A 14043-nucleotide genomic window follows, 5' to 3' on the forward strand; every position below is an offset into this window, starting at 1 on the left:
CCGCCTGCCGAGGCAGGGGACACGGGTTCGTGCCCCGGTCCGGGAAGATCCCACATGCCGCGGAGCAGCTAGGCCCGTGAGCCATGGTCACTGACCCTGCGCGTCCGGAGCCAGTGCTCCGCAACGGGAGAGGCCACAACAGTGAGAGGCCCGCGTACCGCAAAAAAAAAAAAAGAATCAGAGGGTTGCTCATTGTGATGAGATCAAAGTAAAGGCTCTGCCTGGCGGATGGAATAGAGATGGAGGTCTACAGAATCAAGGGAGGAAAGAAAAGACTAAGGGAAGTGGAGCTGTTACATTACCTTAGGGTATGGAGGATACTGGAAGAAGGTACTGTTGTAGCCTGAAGGTATCCAAGGAGAAGGAAGAGGTCTCTGCTAGACGAGAACTGTGATGCTGTGAACAGGGGAAGGGGAGTTTGACTGAGGATTTACATTTCACATGATGAGACTGGAAGGGAAGGTGCTCACTCTATTGTCTAGAAGTAGCATTGGGAATCTAGGAGAATATCAATTCTGAGGAATGGACCATATATTTCTCCTTCTCTCAACCTTGCCATTCCCACACCTCCCCTTTGACCTTTTCCTGCTCCTCCTCTTCTGGCCAACTTAGGTCAGATTGCAGCACTGAAAATAAAATATATAGATGAGTATATTTTTCCAAACTTCCTTGCCTGATGACAAAGATTCTCTCCTTGACCGAACCCTACTCAGTTTCCGTAGAACTCTTTTTCAGCTAGGCCTGACTAGGTGTCCCTTTCAGCATTTTCCAATTTTATCAAGATTCCTGATAAGCCACTTTAACCCTCAATATGTAATTTGCTTCCTTATCTGCCACCATCCCCCAGGTGGTGTCTGATCACCCTGGCCTGCCTTCAGCAAGAATCCTGTTAGGTCAGTTTCGCCAGACTCCCCCCTTACCCCTGATATTTCCTCTTAGTAATGACCACCCCCCACTCCCAGCTCTGCTCCATGGCTAAAACCTCCCACTTGCCTCTGCTGTATTGGGAGTTGAGTCCAATCTCTCTCTCCCACTGCAAGATCTCACTGCAGTTTGTCCCTACATCCATTGCGATGGTCCCCCTTGAATAACATCTGCCTTACTTACCACCTTCAACAAGGGTCATGGATAATATTTTCTTTAACAATTTGAATAATATTTTTTCTCTAATGTTGATTAGGAGTTAACAACAATGAAATAATAATGGTTATTACTGTAGATAATATAGGTATTACAGACAATATACCGTTGCACGCATACTAGATGTCTGATACCATTCAAAGTGCTATACAAATATTAACTCATTTAATTCTCATAAAAACCCAACCAACTTGGTGTTAAGGCAGCATTGAGCATTATGATTTGGTGTGTGAAAGACAAAATGCGCTAGACAATTAAGGAAATTATTTTATTTGTCTGACTGCAATAAAGAGACTATTTAATGAGGAATGTCTCAAAGAAAAGGGAGAGGCCTGGGGTTTTATAGGGGCAGATAAACAAGGGTGTCATCTGCCATGTGGGGTTATGCGGAATGACAGAGACATCTCGGAACATGTGAGGCCAGAGTTGTGCTTTGTAGTTAGCCATTTCCCAGAACATGAAAGGGTACACGGATTTCTCAACCACTGCTGCTCGAAACATAGAGTTCAAATAAAAGTTCAACACTGTCAGGTGAATGAAGAATGAGAGAAGTATCTGAATGTATCCAACAATTTAATGATAATTTTCATTAAATTTCATTCAACTCTACACCCCTAACTCAAACCCTTTAACGTTAATTAAATGCAAGGCCTGTTATTCTACATGTTATCTAAAATTATCTACTGTTAAATTTAAGGAGAATGGAAAACAGGATCATCCTCAGTGCTACATCTTAAGAAAAGCCAACATGTGAGAGACAACTGGAAGGTGGTTACTTATGATACAAAATGATGGCTTAAAGTTTTTAACAAACTTCCCAATGATTTAATTTTGGAAATAGTATCAACAGTGAAAGGCCACCCAAGAACATAATAATAAGAAAAATAAGATTGCTCTCTGGGAAAGCTACTCTTATGGCTTTTACAAAAAATAGGAACAGGTCTGTCTAGGTCATAGGTTATCCCCAGAACATCAAATAGTGCTTTGCATAGAGTAGGTTTCAAATATTTGCTTAAATTAGTGACTTTGTAGGAGTAAACTTGGAGACTGTGTAGAACTACAGGATTAAAGATTTTGGGAATGCCTCAAACTCTAATCAAAACAACCTAGGTGCAATCTTGAGAGGCAAGTCTGGAATGTGATTAAAGTTAAATAAGTAAAACCCTAAGTAGTGGTATATCTCATTTAGAAAAATGATGTAAACGTAGGGGTTCAAAACACACCACCCCCAAAATACTAATTTGGCATATTAACTGTTTTGAGCTACAGACACTAGAAAAACAACAAATGCAAGAGAGGCACGCTGACCTCCCCTTTTCTTCCTGAACACAGGAGAGAAAACTCCCTTGCAAAAGAGTCCTCCTGCACCTGGAGGAAGAGAACATTCTTATCACCAGGGACAGGGAGTCAAGGTTGTGAAGAAACTGCACAAACAAACCTTGTTAAAATAACCCTTATGTTCCTTTAGTCTCCCCATGTATTTTAGGTACTTTTCCATAATTACTACAGTTTGTTCAATCTAGTATACAAGCACACAGGTCTAACCACTTTTTGGGTCTTCATTTTCCTGTGAAGACATCCATGTACATGTGGAAATAACATTTGTATGCTTTTCCTGTTAATCTGTCTATATCAATTTAATTCTCAGGTTCAGTCAGAGGCCCTAAGAGGACAGAGGAAAAGTTTTGTCTCCCTTACATAAACAAAAAGGTAAATTCTGTTTGGGGTAGAGAATATGAAACCCCCAGATACAAAGTTGCTAACGTCCATCCAAGCACTGACCAGGCAGAGAATGTTCAGACTGATGAAAATGGCTGAGGAGGCGACAGCTCCAAGTTTCTTTAACCTGATTCCCTTAACCAATATAATTGATGTCCCTATTCTAATCCCATGCTTCCTCAACAACATTGTAATTCAATTTGGCTTCCTGTGGCTGTCAGAGGAACAACTCTTGGATTTAGTACTAACCGTGGCAGAATCGAACTGTAACCATACATTTAGCTATTTCTTTACAGATACATCATTAACGGACTATTCTTCCTTGGAAACTAAGAGGCTGAGAAACACAAGCAGTATTATGGTTCGAATTATATTTTAGATAGACTTTTCAGGCTGCAGTGTGAAGACTAGATTTAAGAACTATTAGACTGGGATCAGGCTGACTAGTTAGAAGGGAGTTTTTGAGATTGGCCAGGTAGGAGATAATGAGGACCTGAATATGGAACCAATACAGGAAACAGTTCTCTGCACCCTTAGTGGTGTTGGTTATTATCTTCTAAATCTGCTTATTTTATAGGTGAGTAATGTTACCTCACTGATGTTTGCATTTCAATGTCTTTTATTAATAATGAAGACAAATATTTATCACTTGATTAATTCTTTTGTTTGACTACTGTTTAATTTTTAAAATTTCATTTTTCTTTTATAAAATGCTTCAGACCTTAAATGTACAAGAGGTTCAAATTACCTAGAATTAACCAACAATGGTAATAGGGACATTTAATCACACAAAATCGAATAACACCAATTGAAATGCAAAGCAATCCTATTTTACTTTAATGTAATGCATTAACTTTGGTCTGATCTTCAGCTTTGATTTACACAAAGTTGCCTGGGAGACAGAATTTACTGTCTTAGCATAGACCAAAGGATTTGTGCTGGAAAAGGAGTCCAAAAAATTAATTCTAAGAAACTGAGTAAGTTTATCCAGAATTCAAGCAGTCCCAAGGCTCAGGAAAATAATTTTTTAAGTAATGTTAGAAGAGCAATTTATAAGCAAACTCCTTTATATTTTTCTTCCTGATGTTTATTTATTTCAAAATAAGCAAAGACGATAGCTACAAAGGACTTTCTGTTGTTGTTAAAAGAAAGTGAAATCATCCACAATCCCATCACCAAAACACGTCTTATTTTAATTTTTTTTTGCGGTACGCGGGCCTCTCACTGTTGTGGCCTCTCCCATTGCGGAGCAGAGGCTCCGGACGTGCAGGCTCAGCGGCCATGGCTCACGGGCCTAGCCGCTCCACGGCATGTGGGATCTTCCCGGACCGGGGCATGAACCCGTATCCCCTACATCGGCAGGCGGACTCTCAACCACTGTGCCACCAGGGAAGCCCTAATTTTTTTATTCTTTAGTTTTTGTATCTATGTAGTAGTGTGACTTTGATACCTCTACCTTGTTTGGGAATTCACTCAAAAGAATATCTCCCCTTTTAAATGGCAAAGCTACTGGGTTTTCTACAGCAATAATAGCTATACATAACTATTAGCGGTATCTAATAGTATTAGATACTATTGCAGTGATTGCAGAACAATTTCTTTCCATGGGCCAAAAATTCTTACAACTCAAACTCAAATTTGTAAGATGTGCAAATAGCATTTTAAAATCACTTTACAAACCATTTTGACTTTAGTCATTTCTTTTTTTTTCTGTTCTCAAACAAACACTTGCTAGTACGAAAGTAATATGAAAGCACTGTAGTATTGTGAAAAGGATCCTGGAATCAGAACTGGGCTTTTATCTTAGCCCTGTAACTTATAAGTCACACATTCATCACAAATCTTTTTGAACTTTAGTTTTCTCTTCTGTAAATAAAAATTGTACATGATGGACTTCCCTGGTGGCGCAGTGGTTGACAGTCCGCCTGCCGATGCAGGGGACACGGGTTCGTGCCCCGGCCCGGGAAGATCCCACATGCCACGGAGCGGCTGGGCCCATACTCCATGGCCGCTGAGCCTGCACGTCCGGAGCCTGTGCTCCGCAACGGGAGAGGCCACAACAGTGAGAGGCCCGCGTACTGCAAAAAAACCAAAAAAAAACCTGTACATGATTCTTCTAAGGATTGGATAGTGCCAAATCATAGACTGTGCACTCAGTGAACAAGGTTATGGTTATCAAAGGGGGAAGGTGGGGGGGCAATAAATTGGGAGTTTTGGATTGACATATACACACTACTATATTTAAAACAGATAACCAACAAAGACCTACTGCGTAGCACAGGGAACTCTGCTCAATATTCTGCAATAACCTAAATGGGAAAAGAATTTGAAAAAGTATAGATACATGTATATATATAACTGAATCACTTTGCTGTACACCTGAAACTAACACAACATTGCTAATCAACTATACTCCAATATAAAATAAAAATTAAAAAAAAATGCTGCTCCTTTATACTGAATTATGAAGTGACATAATGGGTATGATCAAAATATCAACGCAGAAAAATCTATGCTTACTTGAGCTTTCCTGAGAACATGTGAGGGTTTTTTGATGGATGGCTATAATCAATACCTGAAATACATTTGCCTTTTTTTCATCCAGCACTGCCTCCAACTCTTAAGACTGCTTGATTAACTTCACAGACTGAAAAACAAAAGTGTAAGCAATAATAATGTAAAATAAAATTCACATTTTATGGCAAGACAAGAAAAATTTAAACGTAAAAAATTTTCTCTGCTCTTTGGCCTCCTCTCCCCATTATTGTGCATTGTGTATCTATATTATGCATCAACCAAACCTCCCCCATCGGCAGAAATGCCTGCTCAATTGAAAAGAGCAACATTCTCCTAGCATCAACAAGACAACTCCTTAAAACATAATATTCCTTCTTGATCCTGTAAGGGGCCAAGATGACGCTTACACCTGGGTTGCATAAACTGTCAATAATACGTCATATAATGCACAGCCCTCTGTCTCAAAAAACTTATATAATTGTGCCTTGACTTCTAACGGGTAGAACAGTTCTCAGAGATTTCTGAGATGCTCTTCCAGGGTTATAATCCTCAAATTTGGCTCGAATAAAAATTTCCGTTTCTTTCTTAGATCTATTGATTAATTTTTCATCAACAAGCAATGGAGAATTTATGAAGTTACAAAATTTCTTTAAAGCTATGAATAACTGTACTTAAAATTCTTAGGTAAGAAAAAGAAACAAAAGGCATCCAAATTCAAAAGGAAGAAGTAAAATTATTTCTGTTCTCAGATGATATAATCTTATATACAGAAACTCTAAAGATTCCACACAAAAAAACCCTGTTAGAACTAATAAATGAATTCAGCAAAGTAGCAGGGTACAATGTTAACACACAAAAATAAGTTGCATTTCTATACACTAACAGTGAGCAATCTGAAAACTATGAAAACAATTCCATTTACAATAGCATTAAAAAGAATAAAATACTTAGGAGTTAGCCAAGAGGGTGAAAGATTTGTATAACGAAAACTATAAAATATTGAAAGAAATTAAAGAAAACAAAAATAAATGGAAACATAATTCCATGTTCATGGATTGGAAGACTTATACTGTTAAGATGTCAATACTACCAAAAGCAATGTACAGATTCAATGCATCCCTATCAAAATCCCAGCAATGTTTTTTGCAGAAATAGAAAAATCTATGCTAAAATTCATATAGAATCTCAAAGGATCCTAAATAACCAAGAGAATTTTGAAAAAGGAGAGCAAAGCTGGAGGACCTACATTTCCTAATTTCAAAACTTACTATAAAGAAACAGTAATCAAAACAGCGTGGTACTGGCATAAAGACAGACCTATGATCAGCAGAACATAATAGAGAGCCCAGAAATAAATTCTCTCATATATGGCCAGCTGATTTTTGACCAGGGCGCCGAGACCATTCAGTGGGGAAGGACAGTCTTTCCAAAAAATGTGCTGGTAAAACTGTATATCCACATACAAAAGAATGAAGTTGAACCCCTACCTAACATCATACACAAAAGTTAACCAAAAATGGATCAAAGATCTAAATGTAAGGCCTAAAACTAAAAAACTCTTGGAAGAAAACATAGGGCAAAAGCTTCATAACATTGGATTCAGCAATGATTTCTTGGCTATGACACCAAAGGCACAGAAAACAAAACAAAACAAAAATAGACAAACTGAACTTCATGAAAATTAAAAAACTACATATGAAAAGACAATGTCAACAGAGTAAAAAAGGCAACTCAGAGAATGAGAGAAAATATTTGGAAATCATATATCTGATAAGGGACTAATATCTAGAGCATACAGAGGACTCCTAAAACTCAGTAACAGAAAAATAAGAAATGCAATTAAAATATGAGCAAAGGATTTGAATAGACATTTCTCCAAGGAAGATATACAAATGGCCAACAAGCATATGAAAAGATGCTCAGTATCCCCAATCATTAGGGAAATGCAAATAAAAAGTACAATGAGAGGCCATCTCATATTATGATAGCTATTAAGATGTGGAGATACTAGAATCCTTCTGCACTATTGGTGGGAAGGTAAAATCCTGTAGCCACTATGGAAACAGTATGATGGTCCCCCAAATAATTAAAAATAGAATTACCATGTGATCTAGCAATTCCACTTCTAGGTATATACCCAAAAGAATTGAAAGCAGAATTTTGAAGAGATATTTGTACTCCCATGTTCAGAGCAGCAGTACTCACAATAGCTAAAACGTGGCAGCAGCCTAAGTATTCACAAACTGATAAAGGGATAAGCAAAATGTGGTATACACATACAATAAAGTATTATTCAGACTTAAAAAGAAAATTCTGATATATGTTACAACATGGATGAACCTTCAAGACATTATTCTAAGTAAAATAAGCCAGTCACAAAAAGACAATACTTATGATTCCATTTATATGAGGTACTTAGAGTAGTCAAAATCAGAGACAGAAAGTAGCATGGTGGTTACCTGGGGCTGGGAGGAAGAGGTGAATGAGGCGTTATTGGATACAGTTCCATTTTACAGGATGATAAGAGTATGGAGATGGTGGTGATAGTTGCACAATGTTATCAATATACTTCATACTACTTAACTATACACTTAAAAATGGTTACAATGGTAAATATTTTATGTATTTTACCATAATAAGAATGAAAAAAATATGAGTAATAATTATCCCTAAAATTTCTTGAAGTCTTCTTGTTTGTGTCAATTCTTTGTTGTTTTCTAGCACCAGGCCTTGCCTAACACGCTGGGTATGACCTGAAGAAGCCCTGTAGGCATATGCTCTTTGTTGCTCATCTCATGGAGGGAAAGAGTAAAGACCATCCAACACTGTTTGCAAAACTAGATTCTGGCAACTTGAGATGGATTCTGGTTCCTACTGCAAAAAACAGTAGAATTTCTAGCCCCTTGTAGATATTGAGGGGTATCAGAATATACCACTCCAAAATATGCCTCTTTGGCATATGGATTATGAGAACCAAAAGGCCACTGAGAACCAAAAGATGCAGGAAAAGCCCTACAAACAAGACACAAGTTTTCCTTTTGTAAAGGAAATTACATTTATAAAGGAAATTTTCATTTGTAGAAATGTCTCCCTCTCTCCTACCAGAAGAGGACTCTTAACACTCTTAGCAATGAAGAAAGCACCAACTCAAATTTGCCTAACAAACCTTACCAAACAACCCTGTTTACCATACTTTTCCCTGGTCACTTTTTTTTTTAAACATCTTTATTGGAGTATAATTGCTTTACAATGGTGTGTTAGTTTCTGCTGTATAACAAAGTGAATCAGCTATACGTATACATATAACCCCATATCCCCTCCCTCTTGCATCTCCCTCCCACCCTCCCTACCCCAACCCTCTAGGTGGACACAAAGCACCAAGCTGGTGTCCCTGTGCTATGCGGCTGCTTCCCACTAGCTATCTATTTTACATTTGGTAGTGTATATATGTCAATGCCACTCTCTCACTTCGTTCCAGCTTACCCTTCTCCCTCCCTGTGTTCTTAAGTCCTTTCTCTACATCTGCATCTTTATTCCTGTCCAGCCCCTAGGTTCATCAGAATCATTTTTTTTTTTTTTAGATTCCATATATATGTGTTAGCATACGGTATTTGTTTTTCTCTTTCTGACTTCACTCTGTATGACAGACTCTAGGTCCATCCACCTCACTACAAAGAACTCAGTTTCATTTCTTTTTATGGCTGAGTAATACTCCATTGTATATATGTGCCACATCTTCTTTATCCATTCCTCTGTCGATGGCAATCCTGGTCACTTTTATATAGTTTGCCTCCCCTGTCCAAAAGCCCCCAAACCCCTTTTCCTTTGTTGGTCTTTGAACTCACGTTCTAACCATCCATTTGTGTTACTTATCACTGAGTGCTCCCATGTGTATACGTGCAATGCACATGTTAATAACCTGCTTATCTTTCTCTTGTTAATCTGTCTTTGGCCAGTCTAATTTGTAAGACCCCTACTGGTAACACTAACATGGGCAGAAGAGGAGATTTTCCTTCACCTACAACATCTTCCTTTTCTCTCTGAGCACAAACCATGGATGTGCCCCTTCTCTACTTTGGTCCTGGTTCTTTGCTTCTCATAGGTAGTATAACCTTGACCAAATCACTTGCTACTTCTTTCCATTGCCTCCAGATCTTACCCTTCAATAGTAACAATGACATCAGTTATTCCTACTTGTAAGCCTGCTGTGAAAATCATAAGAGGTTTGATATTATTCCATGTGGAGGACCAAGTTGACAGAAATTCCTATGAGGTCATGGGAAAGAGCATATTCTGCTTATAAGCTGGTGAATTTGTTGGAGTTTAGTTGTAATCCTGCCCTAGAGCAAGTGATGTTGAGAGTTTCTTTTTCATCACAATCTTACTATGAGTCTCTGACAAGAGTTTGGTAACCTGGTTGGGAAAACAAAACATAGACAGAAATGAAATGTTTAAAATTCTTCCATAAACCTGACTTTTTTTTTTCTCCCTGCATCAAGGCTCATATGTCATTGATCAATTAGAAGTCATCTCCTTTTCCTCTTAATTCCCATGGTACCATTTACAAGTTGAATTATAAATTTCTGTGCATATATTTTCTGTTGGTTTTCCCATCAGGAATAGCCCTGCCAGCAGGACAAACACACTCAGCCCTGTATTTGAGTGGGTTTGCCTGGGTTTGCCCAGTTACTCTACTTCCATAGCCAATCAACACCCCCTTCCCTTTTTTGTTAATACATTCTTTCACTAGCTATGTTAATATATTCAATAAAGTACTTCAAATCTTGTAGACTTGACTTGGCAGGAATTCTGTCTCTCAGGTGACTTTGCCTATAAATTGATTATATGTTAAGTATATAGTTTAACTCTTTGAGGGCAATCTTTTTTATTCAATATCCACATTCTTGTGTGACCACCCAACTGTAGCACTCTGTACTGACAACTGTAGAAAGCAAATTAATGTTTTACTTATAGCCACATTTGAGGTTGGTACTATATCCTGGACATCAATAGCTATTCTGATGGTGTGAGATGGTATTTTAAGAAATCTCTTAAGTATTGTTCCTCCTTGCAATTATTTCACTTGAGCTTAGGTACCCTGCTGTATTATTTCCATGTGCCCACATTTGCATATTTCCATTGCGGTAAACATCAGCATTCATGCTTATTTCCTTCCTTCCTGTCGCAGAAGATGAAGTGTCCCTCCTACTGCTCAACCCACAACAATCTGGCTTCTGCTTATCCCCCACTTCCTTCCCCCGACAACGGAAATTATACTTACTGAAAGAAAATAATGCATTAAAATTGCCAAAGTCAGTGGATCCTTTTCAATATTCATCTTACTGAATTTCTTCTCTACTTCTGATTGCTGGGCAGGCACTTCTCAAAACTATCTTCTATGCTCTTGGCTTCTCTGACATCATTTATTCTGACTCTAATCAAATATGCCTAACCAATTTTATTACTTTCCTTCACAGGCTCCTCCTCTTCTGCCCACAGATTTTAACCTTGGTTGTTTCTGAGGGTTCTTTCTGTCTTCAGGCACTGCTCTTCTCTCTTTGCCTTCTCATGTTGGGTCACAATTAACATGGCTTTAATTACCTCTTATATGCTGACTTTTGAACCTCTCAACCCTGATCTCTCGTTATTTAAACTTATATAACTAACAAGTTACAAATTCCTGGGTATTAGTCATGCTTTGGTATTTCATACTATGAAAATAAAGCAACATTTTTGTTGACCAAACTTTAAATTCCTCAATCATAGGTACTGGCATTAGGTAGAAATCTTTCATGTCATCACAGAGGTATAGTCCATATAATTTTCTGAAATTTTTATATTTCACTAGATTTGTGGATGAAAAAGGGGAGAAAATTCTTAAATGTGAAAGAAAAAGTTATATAACTGCAGCTGGATATATGATACCTCTCATTGCTGTGTCTAGTGTTCTTTATCTAACGCTATGTTTCTAGCTGTAACTCTACTAGTTTTATATCAATAAATCAAAGTATTTTGTTTGTAAAAGAATCCTTTCAAACTGGTTTAAACAATAAATACATTTGCTATCTCACATATCAGTCATTCTGGAGGTAGAGTGGGCTCCAGGGCTAGTTCCTTCAGTAGCAAGAGGACCTAGTTTTGCTCCATTTTTCCATACGCTTATGTCCTATACATTATTATCAAGTAAACTTATTCTGTAATTGTAAGGGTGATTTAGTTTTAAGAAGTCCATCAACATAATCCTTTACACCCACATGCCAGCTCTAGGCATTAGGTCCAGACATAGCAACATGAAAAGAAAGAGGAGACACCATTTTGTCCAGTGGCTCTTTCGGAGAAGTAAAATTTCCTCAGAGACATTAGTAGACTATATTTTACAACTCTTTGTCCACTGTATTAGTTTTCTTTTACTGTCAGAACAAACCATTAGAAGCTTAGTAGCTTACTACAACCCTCATGTATTATCTCACAGTTCTGTAGGACAGAAGTCCGGGCAGGCTCTACTGGGTTCTCTGATTAGGGCTTCACAGGCTAACGTCAAGGTGTAGGCTGGACTGGGCTTCTAGCCAAAGGGTCTGAGGAAGAATCCACTTCCAAGTTCACTCATTATTCACAAACTCCAATTCTCTGTGGCTGTAAGTCTGAGGCCCCTGTTTCCTTGTTGGCTATTAGCTGGGGGTTGATCTCAGCTCCTTGGGGCTGCCCGCATTCCTCATCAAGTGGTTCCCTTGAATCCTTCTGCTTTGAATCTCTTTCCACCATCAGCTGAAGAAACCTCTCTGCTTTTTTTTTTAGGGCTGGTGTGATTAGATTTGGCCACACAGATAATTTCCCTTTCTTGAGACCAACTGTGCCAAATCACAGAACATAATGCATATTATGCATCATATTCATAGGTTTTAGGACATCTTTGAGGGGCCATTTTAGAATCATGCCTGCAACAGTCACAGGTGGGTCGCATGCCCTTTCCTGAACTAACCACTGTCCAGGCAATGAATTACCATAATTTGCTCAGATAGTTTTCTGGATGGAGTGGGTGTGTTGGGGGATAAACCACAACGTACATTATGTACTCACATAATAATGCTTCCCTTGAGAGGTGCCAAATGGGTTCATATATTCTGTCTATAATATATATATATATATTTTCTTACAAAGAATACTATTATCTTATTAATACTCTATTTTCTTCCTTATTGATCATAATGGTATGATACATGTTGGTTAGCATATCAGTTAAACATTTTAGGGGAGGGGAAAAAAGAGACTTTTTGAAGTGAAGCCTAGCATTTGAGAGCAACAGAAGAGAGTCTGTTTTTCCTATTCTATCACGGTAAACTATCTGTAAAAAGAGATAGCTGATTACTTGTTAAACTCATGGATGGCAGCAGCATTATGGTTACAGCTTTGGAGTTTCTTACAGGTCTTTATGTAAAATACGTAGAATTTGGCAGATGTAGACTGATATTGGTTCAGCTGTTATAGGTAAGACACTTTAGGTGGCTGGGAACAACTTTCTATAAGAAGCCACTGTCCACTCAGCATCAACTTTCCAGGACCTCCAGTATTACTTTGAGTACCTTTCTAGGAATTGTCTAATTTCTTGTTCTCTCACTCACTTAGCCCATCTGCCACCCTGCTCTGCCTAGTTTGTTGGAATGTAAGGGCAATCTGGCTGTACAGCATGTCACTCTTAATATCTAGTGTACCTTGGGACAGTCCAGCTAACAAGGTAGATGTCATTTTTTCTTCTCCCCTCTTCACATGTGACCCCCCAGAAGCTGTTCCCTTTGCCCAAGACTATGACTTTCCTCTAAAGAGGAGAACTTTTGATTAGGCAAGAATATCTAAGTAGGGTTATTTCCATATTAGAATCTCTTAAGTGAAGATTTACCACAGTTAACTCCACCATCTGGCAGGAGTATTCACTATACAATTAGGCAAGACTTCTCTAAGAGCCTGAGCCAGGGTTCAGAGATGTTCCAGGTGAGCTGTACATTCTGCTTGCTTGGCTGATGTGCTGTCTTGTATGTCAGGATGTAGCTCAAGAGCTGATAAAGTTTCTGAACGATAAATAGTTCCAGGAAATAAAGTGATTGGGAAAACACTGGATAGATTTGGGGGTTTTGCTATAAATATGGTACTTTTAGCAAATAAAAGGTCAACTGGATACTAAACCTGGTAAACCTTAATCATTTTCTATTGTTTCTAGATCAATTTTTTCATTTTTAAGCATGAAGAAATGAAGGTCTTAATTGGGTATAATTAGCTTAAGGCAAACATTGAAGTAAGAAAAATTCAGACTTTTAAACTCAGTCTAGTACCTGATTTTAAGCATTCATGGTCAATGGAATCACCAGTCCACTTTATTGTATTGCATAGCTTTGTTATATGTTAGTAATATTATAAAAATGTACATTTGCCAGAAATAAATGTTTAACATCTATAAGGTCTTGATGTATTTCACTATAGACAGACTGCTATTTTCTTTGGGTAACTTAAATTATTCATCCAGCGCTGGAATTCTGGTTACTGTGTTTATAAACAAGGACATAAAACACGGTATATTGGAAACATTATATTCTCAAGAACTTTCCTCTTTATAATTATATAGATTTCCTGTTATTTAGGTATAACTCTTCATAAAGCTAAATTATTTTATTTGTG

General features: G+C 37.9%; 1 long non-coding RNA gene across 1 annotated transcript in view; it reads right to left on the reverse strand.

The window, feature by feature from the left end:
* Positions 1-298: 298 nt before the first annotated feature.
* LOC112393814 (uncharacterized) overlaps positions 299-14043 on the reverse strand; it is a 30109-nt gene continuing 16364 nt past the window's right edge. The window contains exons 2-3 of the long non-coding RNA XR_003002027.1: positions 5435-5506; positions 299-396 (exon numbers count right to left, since the gene is read on the reverse strand). This is a non-coding gene — a long non-coding RNA (uncharacterized LOC112393814). The remainder of the gene's footprint in view (positions 397-5434; positions 5507-14043) is intronic.

Source organism: Neophocaena asiaeorientalis, unplaced genomic scaffold, assembly GCF_003031525.2.
Source record: "Neophocaena asiaeorientalis asiaeorientalis breed wild unplaced genomic scaffold, Neophocaena_asiaeorientalis_V1.1 scaffold7, whole genome shotgun sequence".
Taxonomy (NCBI): domain Eukaryota; kingdom Metazoa; phylum Chordata; class Mammalia; order Artiodactyla; family Phocoenidae; genus Neophocaena; species Neophocaena asiaeorientalis.